Here is a 15,411-nt window from a genome sequence, read left to right as displayed (position 1 = left end):
GGCCTAAAAGCTCAGACCCTGTCACTTAGATGTGACACTGACGACTGTGGAGGCTGACAAAAGTTTTTCAGTGACTTTAAGGTAGTAGTATAAAAACCTCCGAAACTTGGACTACCTGACTGCTCATGAATTTTGACCATAACTGTTGACGAGAAGGGTGGGATTATGACTTCTGACAAGTACTGTTTTAACCCTGTTTCTCTCCTGCCAACAGTTGAAGACGGAAAGCCACATGACCATGTGGCCATCATAATGTCTGTTTGCTCCCACAGGCCAGAGATAAAGGATACTCTACTCAGTATTTTTTTGTAGATTGTTAATTTTCAGGATGTTGGACATATTTGGGTGAATGGAGACGACTTCAACAGGAAAACCTAAATGATCAGCATTAATTGGTGTTTTTATTTTTTATTTTTTGGTTGAACTGCTGGTACCGACATAACAAATTGCTGTGCGAAAGTTCGCATTAACACCATTGACATTTTCTCTCTAGGTGTTCCCAGGACAGATGCAGCTGCAGTCGCAGCTTCAAGGCTACTTTTGTCTCACGAATTAATGTCCGTTGTTTTTTTTCTCTAACACCCCCCATTCCATCCCCACAGTTGTGGCTACCGCTGAGATAGCCAACTTGTTGATACGAGCCTCTCTGGGAAGAGAGGGCCGTGTGGGAAACCAGGGAACAACAGTCTGTGCTGTTTCCCTTGTTTATGTTTTCTCCACAGTGTGTGAAGTTGACACATGGGTTGAACCACGTGTCAAAAGGGGAAATGATTGAATGATTGAAGTATGTATGAAATCACTGGCCAGTGTGAGGATGAATGATATGGTATGGTGCATTCTAGTTGTTGTTTGCTTTTCCTTGTTGTTTGTTTTTTTGTAAGTAAATTTTACCAACAGGTGAAGGTTGCCCTGCAGGAGCCAGCAGAGACAAAGCTGTGCGACCTCAGGTCAGGCGACTACATTCTGGTGAATGTCCATGACATCCCTGTAAGCAGCTCGGGTGCGGCCTATGGGTGGCGACCAGCTTCCGGCTGGTCATCTCCATCACAGCGGGGCTGTCGGTGCTGTTACTGAAAGTGATCTACAACCGCGGGACGAGCAACAACAGCATGACGGATTCACCTCACCCAGATCACGAATCTACACCTACAACACACACCTCACCGGCTGGTGAGGAGATCTGCTGTTACCACAGGTAACACAACATCGAGACTGGAGGACAACGTTGGATACACGCCAGTGATGACAGCTGCGGCGAGGAAGCTGACCAACGAGAGTTGCTACGTCTGCGCTGCCCTGCCACATGAAATGGGTAATTCATTGCCACTGCAATCCTATCCTCTAAATGTTTCTGAAACTTTAGGGGCAATGATTGCTTTCACCCAGGGAGACCACGGCCCAGAGCGCGTGGTTCACAACCTCACAGAGGAGCTGCTGAAGATCAACATGAGTGTTGTGAATTACAAGGGGCCAAGCGTTCGCTCCTGGAATGTTTCCAGGGGAGTGTAGGAGGGGGTCTATCAGGCTTTGCGACCTGTTTGGTGTGGAACATGCTATTTAGCTAAACTGTTACCAGCTGTCAGGATTATGCCTGACCTGAATCACTTCCACACTAACTACGACCACTACTACCCACCACACCGGGCCAGGAGAGGCACTGACACAGTGCATGACCGAGTCAGCACTGTGGAGAAGATTTTTGGTGCTCTCCTGCCTGGCTATGGTGCAACGAACAATGCATTTAAGATCAATGACATTGCTCTGGACTTGGAAGATCTCATTGGCACAGTGGACACAGGTTTTGGGACACTCACACCGGCCGTGCAGGGCCTCAGCAATGTGGCTCTGCAGAACAGGGTGGCCATGGACGTGTTAGCAAACCAAGGGGGGGTCTGTCATGTTGTGGGTACTGATTGCTGTACTTATATTCCTGACATATCTGATAATATGACCCATGTTGTTGCACACCTGAATGACTTGTTGCATTTGCAGAAGAGCCGAGACACGGAAGAGAACGCAGGTAATGGTTGGTGGTCTTGGGCTCCACCTAACGGGTGGCAAACTACACTGTTGCATCTGTTTGCCCCGGTCCTGGCTGTCCTTGTAGGTCTGAGTGTTGTCCTGTGTTGTGTTGTGCTACTAGTCAGATCATTGGTGACGTCAAAGATCTCATCTGCCACTGAACGGTTTGTGCAGATGGAAGAGATGGAAGAGGAGTGGGTTCCCCCGTATGGGGATCAGGATGAGCTCCTTTAAGTTTTTCATATTTTCAGTTATTCATTTATATCTTTTCTCTGCATTGAGTGATGTTAAGCAATAAAGCTGATTTCTTAAATGTTTCAGTTAGGTTAATCATAGAACACCATGGTTGATTCTCATGCATTGCTAGATGTGTGATTTTTGATGTTTTGCTTATGTTTTACAGTGAGATTTTGTCAATGAATATGATTCCTTTGAAGTGATGATTTTTTTTTTCATGATAGTGTTTCTGCTTTTTCCTGTTTTGATATGACTACGTCAATACTACAGGGGTGGTTTCCAAAACACTTCAGTTTTATACCTTTTGATAACTTTATATCTTTTCTTTTTTTTTTTTTTAAAGTATATTTTTTGGCTTTTCATGCCTTTATTCGATAGGACAGTTGAGAGTGTGACAGGAAATGGGAGGCAGAGATGGGGGGAATGACATGCAGGATAGGGCCGTCCGACGCGGGACTCGAACCGGGGCCGCCTGCAGCGAGGACTATAGCCTCAACACATGGGGCGGGTGCTCTACCAACTGAGCTAAACACCGCCCCAACTTTATATCTTTTCTAATCATACCATTTGTTACTTTGATTTACCTTTCCACATATTATTTGAAGTAGTTTAGTTATGTAGTAAAATATGGGATTTTTTCCTCATTATATCAGAGGTTTTTCCCCTTTCTTAGGTTGAGTGCAGCTAGACGGATGAGTCTTTTGCCCCCCTCTTGTCAAGTGAGGGGGGGATTTTGGCTCCTCTGTTCCTGTGAACTGTGTTTCTCTGCCCGGGGCCCAAGTTGGAGACTGGGTGCGCTAGTGTTTGGCTGGTGCGGGGCAGGGAAACAGAGAACATGGGGTAGATAATTACAAAATGTCCTATTATTATGGTTTAGCATTAAAATGCTAAAAAGGGTGGAATGTAATGGGAAATTTTGGTGTAACCCATTGTATGCTTTACAAGGGTTGTATAACCATGTTAATTAAGTGAACTTCCTTTCACTTTGTGGAAAGTGGTACTCAGCTAATACTTTCCTGATACCTGTATGACATGCACCAGACACAAATCACTGAATCCACACAGAGCAGGTTAAAGGTCAGACCAGTGCTCTGTGTTAATTTACAAGGGGAGTTGTGTCCTGGCGGTGAAGCCAGGGAAAGCTACCAGTGCCATATATTTTGTCTGCTGTTCAATGTGTTTTGGGAACTATAAAGATAGCGCCCTGAGAACGTCTTTGGCCACTCACTCACTGACTGTACTCCTGTTCGGTTGTGTGTATGTCTCCATTCATGAATGCCTTTTATTAAAACTCAAGAAAGACAGCTGACGTGTTCAGTCATCCTTTTTTAAATACTTTATAGAAGGAACAACATTTTTTGCCACCACAGCACTTTGACATTTTCAGCAACATGCTGAGCTGGCCCTTTGAGGAGTATCTCGGGAAGGCAAGGTCGTAGAGAGATGAGACACACATCAGCGTGTTCAGCGTGGTCCAAATAGGGCCACGCGTCTAGGTCTGCAGGACTCTAGGTCTGCAGGACTCCCGCTGCGCAGCTACAGATAAAATGCCTATCCCAGTCAGAGTCTATGCGATCGGTGAAAAGTGAAAATTTGACTAAGTGCTTTTGGCAAAAGCATCCCCCAGAACATGTTTAGGAGCACATTTCAGGCCATTTGGAGTCGATTGGTACCCATATTGAAGCACCTTATTTTTTGTCCCATATGTACAAGTGGAGCTGGCACTTTGACATTTTCAGCAACATGCTGAGCTGGCCCTTTGAGGAGTATCTCGGGAAGGCAAGGTCTTAGAGAGATGAGATACACATCAGCGTTGTTCAGCGTGGTCCAAATAGGGCAGATGGATCACGCGTCTAGGTCTGCAGGACTCCCGCTGCGCAGCTACAAACCAAATGCCTATCCCAGTCAGAGTCTATGCGATCGGAGTATCTCGGGAAGGCAAGGTCGTAGAGAGATGAGACACACATCAGCGTGGACCAAATAGGGCAGATGGATCACGCGTCTAAGTCTGCAGGACTCCCGCTGCGGAGCTACAAACCAAATGCCTATCCCAGTCAGAGTCTATGCGATCGGTGAAAAGTGAATTTTTGACTAAGTGCTTTTGGCAAAAGCGTCCCCCAGAACATGTTTAGGAGCACATTTCAGGCCATTTGCAGTCGATTGGTACCCATATTGAAGCACCTTATTTTTTGTCCCATATGTAGGAGTGGAGTTGGCACTTTGACATTTTCAGCAACATGCTGAGCTGGCCCTTTGAGGAGTATCTCGGGAAGGCAAGGTCGTAGAGAGATGAGACACATCAGCGTGTTCAGCGTGGTCCAAATAGGGCCACGCGTCTAGGTCTGCAGGACTCCCGATGCGCAGCTACAGAGAAAATGCCTATCCCAGTCAAAGTCTATGCAATCGGTGAAAAGTGAAAATTTGACTAAGTGCTTTTGGCAAAAGCATCCCCCAGAACATGTTTAGGAGCACATTTCAGGCCATTTGGAGTCGATTGGTACCCATATTGAAGCACCTTATTTTTTGTCCCATATGTACAAGTGGAGCTGGCACTTTGACATTTTCAGCAACATGCTGAGCTGGCCCTTTGAGGAGTATCTCGGGAAGGCAAGGTCTTAGAGAGATGAGATACACATCAGCGTTGTTCAGCGTGGTCCAAATAGGGCAGATGGATCACGCGTCTAGGTCTGCAGGACTCCCGCTGCGCAGCTACAAACCAAATGCCTATCCCAGTCAGAGTCTATGCGATCGGAGTATCTCGGGAAGGCAAGGTCGTAGAGAGATGAGACACACATCAGCGTGGACCAAATAGGGCAGATGGATCACGCGTCTAAGTCTGCAGGACTCCCGCTGCGGAGCTACAAACCAAATGCCTATCCCAGTCAGAGTCTATGCGATCGGTGAAAAGTGAATTTTTGACTAAGTGCTTTTGGCAAAAGCGTCCCCCAGAACATGTTTAGGAGCACATTTCAGGCCATTTGCAGTCGATTGGTACCCATATTGAAGCACCTTATTTTTTGTCCCATATGTAGGAGTGGAGTTGGCACTTTGACATTTTCAGCAACATGCTGAGCTGGCCCTTTGAGGAGTATCTCGGGAAGGCAAGGTCGTAGAGAGATGAGACACATCAGCGTGTTCAGCGTGGTCCAAATAGGGCCACGCGTCTAGGTCTGCAGGACTCCCGATGCGCAGCTACAGAGAAAATGCCTATCCCAGTCAAAGTCTATGCAATCGGTGAAAAGTGAAAATTTGACTAAGTGCTTTTGGCAAAAGCGTCCCCCAGAACATGTTTAGGAGCACATTTCAGGCCATTTGCAGTCGATTGGTACCCATATTGAAGCACCTTATTTTTTGTCCCATATGTAGGAGTGGAGTTGGCACTTTGACATTTTCAGCAACATGCTGAGCTGGCCCTTTGAGGAGTATCTCAGGAAGGCAAGGTCGTAGAGAGATGAGACACACATCAGCGTGTTCAGCGTGGTCCAAATAGGGCAGATGGATCACGCTTCTATGTCTGTAGGACTCTCGCTGTGCAGCTACAGACCAAATGCTTATCTCAGTCAGAGTATATGTGAGCGGTGAAAAGTGAAAATTTGACCAAGTGCTTTTGGCAAAAGTGTCCCCCAGAACATGTTTAGGAGCACATTTCAGGCCATTTGGAGTCAATTGGTACCCATATTGACGCACCTTATCTTTTGTCCCATATGTAGGAGTGGAGTTGGCACTTTGACATTTTCAGCAACATGCTGAGCTGGCCCTTTGAGGAGTATCTCGGGAAGGCAAGGTCGTAGAGAGATGAGACACACATCAGCTTGTTCAGCGTGGACCAAATAGGGCAGATGGATCATGCGTCTAAGTCTGCAGGACTCCCGCTGCGCAGCTACAAACCAAATGCCTATCCCAGTCAGAGTCTATGCGATCGGTGAAAAGTGAAATTTGACTAAGTGCTTTTGGCAAAAGCGTCCTCCAGAACCTGTTTAGGAGCACATTTCAGGCCATTTGGAGTCGATTGGTACCCATATTCTATTCTAGAATGCACTTCAACTGGGAGCAGCAAAGTCTGGTAGCTCTGAGTTTCTTACTTTGTTTTTGTTGTATTTTATCATATTTTTTCAATTACTGATGGATATTTCTTCTGTGAAGAGAAGAGTTTTCTCAAGTGAAGAGCTTTTTTCCTTATTTGTGAACCAGAGATGGTGTAATCCTGCACATATTACTATCAAAGAGAAGATGTGTTGTCCAGATATTGAATTATTGGCTGTTGGAATGCGGCCATATTATGTACCAAGAGAATTCAGTCATATCATAACAATACTTGTGTACATCCCTCCCAAGGCAACAGCTGATGTTCCATGTGAAATACTGCATGAAATGGTTGCTAGGATACAGACAAAACATCCCGAGGCACTTATTATAATATCAGGGGACTTCAACCATGTTATCCTCTCCTCCCACCTGACTCACACAGTTTGTTAAATGTGCTACCAGAAAAAACAAAACCCTTGACTTGCTGTATGCCAATGTAAAAGAAGCTTACAGAGCCACTGCCTTGCCACCAGGGCCGGCTCTAGCCATTTTGGTGCCCTAGGCGAGATTACTCTCAGGCGCCCCCCCAACAATGATCATAATGATCATAACGATAACATAACAGTGTATCTCTATGTCCCCTCTGACCCTGAGATACACAACTTGCACAACAATCAGTAAAATTGCACTGAGTAAATCCTGGGTGAAGACATGAAAAAATTAGTCTCTTCACAATCATGAGAACAAACTGTTGTGGTGCTTGAAATGGGTATACGAAAGTCTGGGCTTCACAAAAGCAGTGATTCCAGATACTGCTTTGAGTCTACAGACTGGAATGTTCTGCTACACTCGCAGACACCTAACAACACATTCACTGACACTGATGAGATGGCAGAGTGTGTCACTGTCTATATAAACTTCTGCAGGGATGTGGTGTTGCCGGTCAGAACAGTTCGTTGCTTCACTAACAATAAACCGTGGATCACATGTGACATCAAAAGCTTCCTAAATAAGAAGAAGGAGGCTTTTAAGATTGGTGACTCAGTCTTGATTAAGACAGCACAGCAGGAACTGAAAGTGAGACTAAGGCAAGCAAAGAGAGACTACAAGAAAAAGCTGGAGAGCAAACTAAAAAAATAATAACATCAGGGAGGTCTGGAGAGGAATGAGGACCATCACTGGATACAAGGAGAGAAATAGGCAGCCTGAGGGAGATGTTGACCTGGCAAATGAGTTTAACCAGTTTTACAAGAGGTTTAATATAGCCTCTTCTCCCTCACCATCACCACTTGGTGGTCCTGCTCCATCCGGCGGTCCTGCTTCCGGCGGTCCTGCTCTACCTGGCAGTTCTGTTCCACCTGGCGGTCCTGCTCCATCCGGTGGTCCTGCTCTACCTGGCGGTCCTGCTCCATCCGGCGGTCCTGCTTCCGGCGGTCCTGCTCTACCTGGCGGCCCTGCTCTACCTGGCGGCCCTGCTCCATCCGGCGGTCCTGCTTCCGGCGGTCCTGCTCTACCTGGCGGTCCTGCTCCATCCGGCGGTCCTGCTTCCGGCGGTCCTGCTCTACCTGGCGGTCCTGCTCCATCCGGCGGTCCTGCTCCTCCTGGCGGTCCTGCTCCATCTGGCGGTCCTGCTCCATCTGGCGGTCCTGCTCCTCCTGGCGGTCCTGCTTCCGGCGGTCCTGCTCCACCTGGCGGTCCTGCTTCCGGCGGTCCTGCTCCACCTGGCGGTCCTGCTTCCGGCGGTCCTGCTCCACCTGGCGGTCCTGCTCCACCTGGCGGTCCTGCTCCATATGGCGGTGACACTCTACTCTCCCTGGAGGAAATGAGTTTAACCAGTTTTACAAGAGGTTTAATATAGCCTCTTCTCCCTCACCATCACCACTTGGTGGTCCTGCTCCATCCGGCGGTCCTGCTTCCGGCGGTCCTGCTCTACCTGGCAGTCCTGTTCCACCTGGCGGTCCTGCTCCATCCGGTGGTCCTGCTCTACCTGGCGGTCCTGCTCCATCCGGCACTCCTGCTTCCGGCGGTCCTGCTCTACCTGGCGGTCCTGTTCCACCTGGCGGTCCTGTTCCACCTGGCGGTCCTGCTCCATCCGGCGGTCCTGCTTCCGGCGGTCCTGCTCTACCTGGCAGTCCTGTTCCACCTGGCGGTCCTGCTCCATCCGGTGGTCCTGCTCTACCTGGCGGTCCTGCTCCATCCGGCGCTCCTGCTTCCGGCGGTCCTGCTCTACCTGGCGGTCCTGTTCCACCTGGCGGTCCTGCTCCATCCGGCGGTCCTGCTTCCGGCGGTCCTGCTCCACCTGGCAGTCCTGCTTCCGGCGGTCCTGCTCTACCTGGCGGTCCTGTTCCACCTGGCGGTCCTGCTCCATCCGGCGGTCCTGCTTCCGGCGGTCCTGCTCTACCTGGCGGTCCTGCTCCACCTGGCGGTCCTGCTTCCGGCGGTCCTGCTCCACCTGGCGGTCCTGCTCCATCCGGCGGTCCTGCTTCCGGCGGTCCTGCTCCATCCGGCGGTCCTGCTCTACCTGGCGGTCCTGCTCCACCTGGCGGTCCTGCTCCATCTGGCGGTCCTGCTCCATCTGGCGGTCCTGCTCCACCTGGTGGTCCTGCTCCATCTGGCGGTCCTGCTCCTCTTGGCGGTCCTGTTCCACCTGGCGGTCCTGCTCCATCCGGCGGTCCTGCTTCCGGCGGTCCTGCTCTACATGGCGGTCCTGTTCCACCTGGCGGTCCTGCTCCATCCGGCGGTCCTGCTTCCGGTGGTCCTGCTCTACCTGGCGGTCCTGCTCCATCCGGCGGTCCTGCTCCACCTGGCGGTCCTGCTCCACCTGGCGGTCCTGCTACACCTGGCGGTCCTGCTCCATCCGGCGGTCCTGCTTCCGGCGGTCCTGCTCCATCCGGCGGTCCTGCTCTACCTGGCGGTCCTGCTCCACCTGGCGGTCCTGCTTCCGGCGGTCCTGCTCCACCTGGCGGTCCTGCTCCATCCGGCGGTCCTGGTCCCGGCGGTCCTGCTCCATCCGGCGGTCCTGCTCTACCTGGCGGTCCTGCTCCATCCGGCGGTCCTGCTTCCGGCGGTCCTGCTCCACCTGGCGGTCCTGCTCCATCTGGCGGTCCTGCTCCATCTGGCGGTCCTGCTCCTCCTGGCGGTCCTGCTCCACCTGGTGGTCCTGCACCATCTGGCGGTCCTGCTCCTCTTGGCGGTCCTGCTCCACCTGGCGGTCCTGCTTCCGGCGGTCCTGCTCCATCTGGCGGTCCTGCTCCATCTGGCGGTCCTGCTCCTCCTGCCGGTCCTGCTTCCGGCGGTCCTGCTCCACCTGGCGGTCCTGCTCCACCTGGCGGTCCTGCTCCATATGTACAAGTGGAGTTGGCACTTTGACATTTTCAGCAACATGCTGAGCTGGCCCTTTGAGGAGTATCTCGGGAAGGCAAGGTCATAGAGAGATGAGACACACATCAGAGTGTTCAGCATGGTCCAAATAGGGCCACGCGTCTAGGTCTGCAGGACTCTAGGTCTGCAGGACTCCCGCTGCGCAGCTACAGCCCAAATGCCTATCCCAGTCAGAGTCTATGCGATCGGTGAAAAGTGAAATTTTGACTAAGTGCTTTTGGCAAAAACGTCCCCCAGAACATGTTTAGGAGCACATTTCAGGCCATTTGGAGTCGATTGGTACCCATATTGAAGCACCTTATTTTTTGTCCCATATGTACAAGTGGAGTTGGCACTTTGACATTTTCAGCAACATGCTGAGCTGGCCCTTTGAGGAGTATCTCGGGAAGGCAAGGTCGTACACATCAGCGTGTTCAGTGTGGTCCAAATAGGACTCTAGGTCTGCAGGACTCCCGCTGCGCAGGTACAGACCAAATGCCTATCACAGTCAGAGTCTATGCGATCGGTGAAAAGTGAAAATTTGACTAAGTGCTTTTGGCAAAAGCGTCCCCCAGAACATGTTTAGGAGCACATTTCAGGCCATTTGGAGTCAATTGCTACCCATATTGAAGCATTTTAATTTTTGTCCCATGTGTACAAGTGGAGTTGGCACTTTGACATTTTCAGCAACATGCTGATCTGGCCCTTTGAGGAGTATCTCGGGAAGGCAAGGTCGTACACATCAGCGTGTTCAGCGTGGTCCAAATAGGGCCACGCGTCTAGGTCTGCAGGACTCTAGGTCTGCAGGACTCCCGCTGTGCAGCTACAGACCAAATGCCTATCCCAGTCAGAGTCTATGCAATCGGTGAAAAGTGAAAGTCAACAACAGACAAGGACGTCGTCCATCCAGGAGTCTACGTACTGTGGTTTAGCCAAATCAGCACGGCAGTGTTCATTATATTCAAATGTGGTCAAAATTGAGATGATGATTCAGTCAAGGTCCAGACTCGGGCACTTCATTTTCTAATGACAGTTTTAATGATTTAAAACAGCACCTGCAGTAAAGCCAAGAATCTTTACATTATCCTATAACTGCACAGTGCATTTATCTGCTCACTGTATCTGCTTTCCTGTCCCTCAGCCCCTTGGCACAATCCCGATGTCTGTCACTTCTACAGGCCAAGCAGGGCCGCACACACACCCATACACACACACAGAACATACTCACCAAGTATGAACAGGCAATCACATTGCACACACGCCAGCATGCACACACACAGACACAAACACTTTTTTTTTCTCGCGCACTCAAGGGCAGAGCGGTGACACCTCATCGTGAGCCAAATGAAGCAAGAGTGGCAAGGAGAGGAGGAGGTAAAGAGGAGAGATGGAGCAATGGATTGAGCGGAACGAGGGAGCAATATGGAGGTGGATGAATTTCTGCCCAAATCGACCAACGCTGACACAGGCTGTACAGAGTGTGGACTTTTGCTGGAAATCAGTTGAAAATTCACCAAACAGCTTATTCTACTTCAAATTGTGATGTCTCCAAGCTCCCATTGGCGTCCCAGGCTGCGTTTACCAAACTGAGCGTTTCTCGGCCAGATCTGCCCAAATCGACCAACACTGACACAGGCTGTACAGAGTGTGGACTTTTGCTTGAAATCAGTTGAAAATTCACCAAACAGCTTATTTTACTTCAAATTGTGATGTCTCCAAGCTCCCCACGCTGCGTTTGCCAAATTAGGCCTCCCACGGCCAGATCTGCCCAAATAGACCAACGCAGACACAGGCTGTACAGAGTGTGGACTATTGCTGGAAATCAGTTGAAAATTCACCAAACAGCTTATTTTACTTCAAATTGTGATGTCTCCAAGCTCCCCACACTGCGTTTGCCAAATTAGGCCTCCAACGGCCAGATCTGCCCAAATCGACCAACGCTGACACAGGCTGTACAGAGTGTGGACTTTTGCTGGAAATCAGTTGAAAATTAACCAAACAGCTTATTTTACTTCAAATTGTGATGTTTCTAAGCTCCTCTAGCTGCGTTTGCCAAATTAGGCCTCCCAAGGCCAGATCTGCCAAAATCGACCAACACAGACACAGGCTGTATAGAGTGTGGACCTTTGCTGGAAATCAGTTGAAAATTCACCAAACAGCTTATTTTACTTCAAATTGTGATGTCTCCAAGCTCCCATGGGCGTCCCACGCTGCGTTTGCCAAACTGAGCGTTTCTCGGCCAGATCTGCCCAAATCGACCAACGCTGACACAGGCTGTACAGAGTGTGGACTTTTGCTGGAAATCAGTTGAAAATTCACCAAACAGCTTATTTTACTTCAAATTGTGATGTCTCCAAGCTCCCATGGGCGTCCCACGCTGCGTTTGCCAAACTGAGCGTTTCTCGGCCAGATCTGCCCAAATCGACCAACGCTGACACCGGCTGTGTGGACTTTTGCTGGAAATCCTTCGAAAATTCACCAAACAGCTTATTCTACTTCAAATTGTGATGTCTCCAAGCTCCCATGGGCGTCCCACGCTGCGTTTGCCAAACTGAGCGTTTCTCGGCCAGATCTGCCCAAATCGACCAACGCTGACACAGGCTGTACAGAGTGTGGACTTTGCTTGAAATCAGTTGAAAATTCACCAAACAGCTTATTTTACTTCAAATTGTGATGTTTCTAAGCTCCTCTGCGTTTCCCAAATTTGCCAAAGGCTGTACAGAGTGTGGACTTTTGCTGGAAATCAGTTGAAAATTCACCAAACAGCTTATTTTACTTCAAATTGTGATGTCTCCAAGCTCCCCACGCTGCGTTTGCCAAATTAGGCATCCCACGGCCAGATCTGCCCAAATCGACCAACGCTGACACAGGCTGTACAGAGTGTGGACTTTTGCTGGAAATCAGTTGAAAATTCACTAAACAGCTTATTTTACTTCAAATTGTGATGTCTCCAAGCTCCCATGGGCGTCTCAAGCTGTGTTTGCCAAACTGAGCGTTTCTCGACCAGATCTGCCCAAATCAACCAACGCAGACACAGGCTGTGCAGAGTGTGGACTTTTGCTGGAAATCAGTTGAAAATTCACCAAACAGCTTATTTTACTTCAAATTGTGATGTCTCCAAGCTCCCCACGCTGCGTTTGCCAAATTAGGCCTCCCACGACCAGATCTGCCCAAATCGACCAACGCTGACACAGGCTGTACAGGATTTGGACTTATGCTGGAAATCAGTTGAAAATTCACTAAACAGCTTATTTTACTTTAAATTGTCATGTCTCCAAGCTCCCCATGCTGCGTTTGCCAAACTGAGCGTTTCTCGGCCAGATCTGCCCAAATCGACCAACGCTGACACAGGCTGTATAGAGTGTGGACTTTTGCTGGAAATCAGTTAAAAATTCACCAAACAGCTTATTCTACTTCAAATTGTGATGTCTCCAAGCTCCCATGGGCGTCCCACGCTGCGTTTGCCAAACTGAGCGTTTCTCGGCCAGATCTGCCCAAATCGAACAACGCTGACACAGGCTGTACAGAGTGTGGACTTTTGCTTGAAATCAGTTGAAAATTCACCAAACAGCTTATTTTACTTCAAATTGTGATGTTTCTAAGCTCCTCTTGCTGCGTTTGCCAAATTAGGCCTCCCAAGGCCAGATCTGCCAAAATCGACCAACACAGACACAGGCTGTACAGAGTGTGGACTTTTGCTGGAAATCAGTTGAAAATTCACCAAACAACTTATTTTACTTCAAATTGTGATGTCTCCAAGCTCCCATGGGCGTCTCAAGCTGTGTTTGCCAAACTGAGCGTTTCTCGACCAGATCTGCCCAAATCAACCAACGCAGACACAGGCTGTGCAGAGTGTGGACTTTTGCTGGAAATCAGTTGAAAATTCACCAAACAGCTTATTTTACTTCAAATTGTGATGTCTCCAAGCTCCCCACGCTGCGTTTGCCAAATTAGGCCTCCCACGGCCAGATCTGCCCAAATCGACCAACGCTGACACAGGCTGTACAGAATGTGGACTTTTGCTGGAAATCAGTTGAAAATTCACTAAACAGCTTATTTTACTTCAAATTGTGATGTCTCCAAGCTCCCATGGGCGTCCCACGCTGCGTTTGCCAAACTGAGCGTTTCTCGGCCAGATCTGCCCAAATCGACCAACGCTGACACAGGCTGTATAGAGTGTGGACTTTTGCTGGAAATCAGTTAAAAATTCACCAAACAGCTTATTCTACTTCAAATTGTGATGTCTCCAAGCTCCCATGGGCGTCCCACGCTGCGTTTGCCAAACTGAGCGTTTCTCGGCCAGATCTGCCCAAATCGAACAACGCTGACACAGGCTGTACAGAGTGTGGACTTTTGCTTGAAATCAGTTGAAAATTCACCAAACAGCTTATTTTACTTCAAATTGTGATGTTTCTAAGCTCCTCTTGCTGCGTTTGCCAAATTAGGCCTCCCAAGGCCAGATCTGCCAAAATCGACCAACACAGACACAGGCTGTACAGAGTGTGGACTTTTGCTGGAAATCAGTTGAAAATTCACCAAACAACTTATTTTACTTCAAATTGTGATGTCTCCAATCTCCCATGGGTGTCCCACGCTGCGTTTGCCAAACTGAGCGTTTCTTGGCCAGATCTGCCCAAATCGACCAACGCTGACACAGGCTGTATAGAGTGTGGACTTTGCTGGAAATCAGTTGAAAATTCACCAAACAGCTTATTCTACTTCAAATTGTGATGTCTCCAAGCTCCCATGGGCGTCCCACGCTGCGTTTGCCAAACTGAGCGTTTCTCGGCCAGATCTGCCCAAATCAACCAACGCTGACACAGGCTGTATAGAGTGTGGACTTTTGCTGGAAATCAGTTGAAAATTCACCAAACAGCTTATTCTACTTCAAATTGTGATGTCTCCAAGCTCCCATGGGCGTCCCACGCTGCGTTTGCCAAACTGAGCGTTTCTCGGCCAGATCTGCCCAAATCGACCAACGCTGACACAGGCTGTACAGAGTGTGGACTTTGCTTGAAATCAGTTGAAAATTCACCAAACAGCTTATTTTACTTCAAATTGTGATGTCTCCAAGCTCCCCACGCTGCATTTGCCAAATTAGGCATCCCACGGCCAGATCTGCCCAAATCGACCAACGCTGACACAGGCTGTACAGAGTGTGGACTTTTGCTGGAAATCAGTTGAAAATTCACCAAACAGCTTATTGTACTTCAAATTGTGATGTCTCCAAGCTCCCATGGGCGTCCCACGCTGCGTTTGCCAAACTGAGCGTTTCTCGGCCAGAGCTGCCCAAATCGACCAACGCTGACACAGGCTGTACAGAGTGTGGACTTTTGCTGGAAATCAGTTGAAAATTCACCAAACAGCTTATTCTACTTCAAATTGTGATGTCTCCAAGCTCCCATGGGCGTCCCACGCTGCGTTTGCCAAACTGAGCGTTTCTCGGCCAGATCTGCCCAAATCGACCAACGCTGACACAGGCTGTATAGAGTGTGGACTTTTGCTGGAAATCAGTTGAAAATTCACCAAACAGCTTATTCTACTTCAAATTGTGATGTCTCCAAGCTCCCATGGGCGTCCCACGCTGCGTTTGCCAAACTGAGCGTTTCTCGGCCAGATCTGCCCAAATCGACCAACGCTGACACAGGCTGTACAGAGTGTGGACTTTGCTTGAAATCAGTTGAAAATTCACCAAACAGCTTATTTTACTTCAAATTGTGATGTCTCCAAGCTCCCCACGCTGCGTTTGCCAAATTAGGCATCCCA

General features: G+C 49.2%; 1 pseudogene; it reads left to right on the top strand.

The window, feature by feature from the left end:
- Window positions 1–779: 779 nt before the first annotated feature.
- On the top strand, window positions 780–2,256 carry LOC146970571 (uncharacterized; annotated as a pseudogene).
- The last annotated feature ends 13,155 nt before the right edge of the window (window positions 2,257–15,411 follow it).

The sequence above is a fragment of the Trachurus japonicus genome, chromosome 17 (genome assembly GCF_045865225.1).
Source record: "Trachurus japonicus isolate A0001 chromosome 17, Traja_1.0".
Classification (NCBI taxonomy): Eukaryota; Metazoa; Chordata; class Actinopteri; order Carangiformes; family Carangidae; genus Trachurus; species Trachurus japonicus.
Note: the sequence above shows the minus strand (reverse complement) of the source record. Positions and strands in the feature narration are given on the sequence as shown.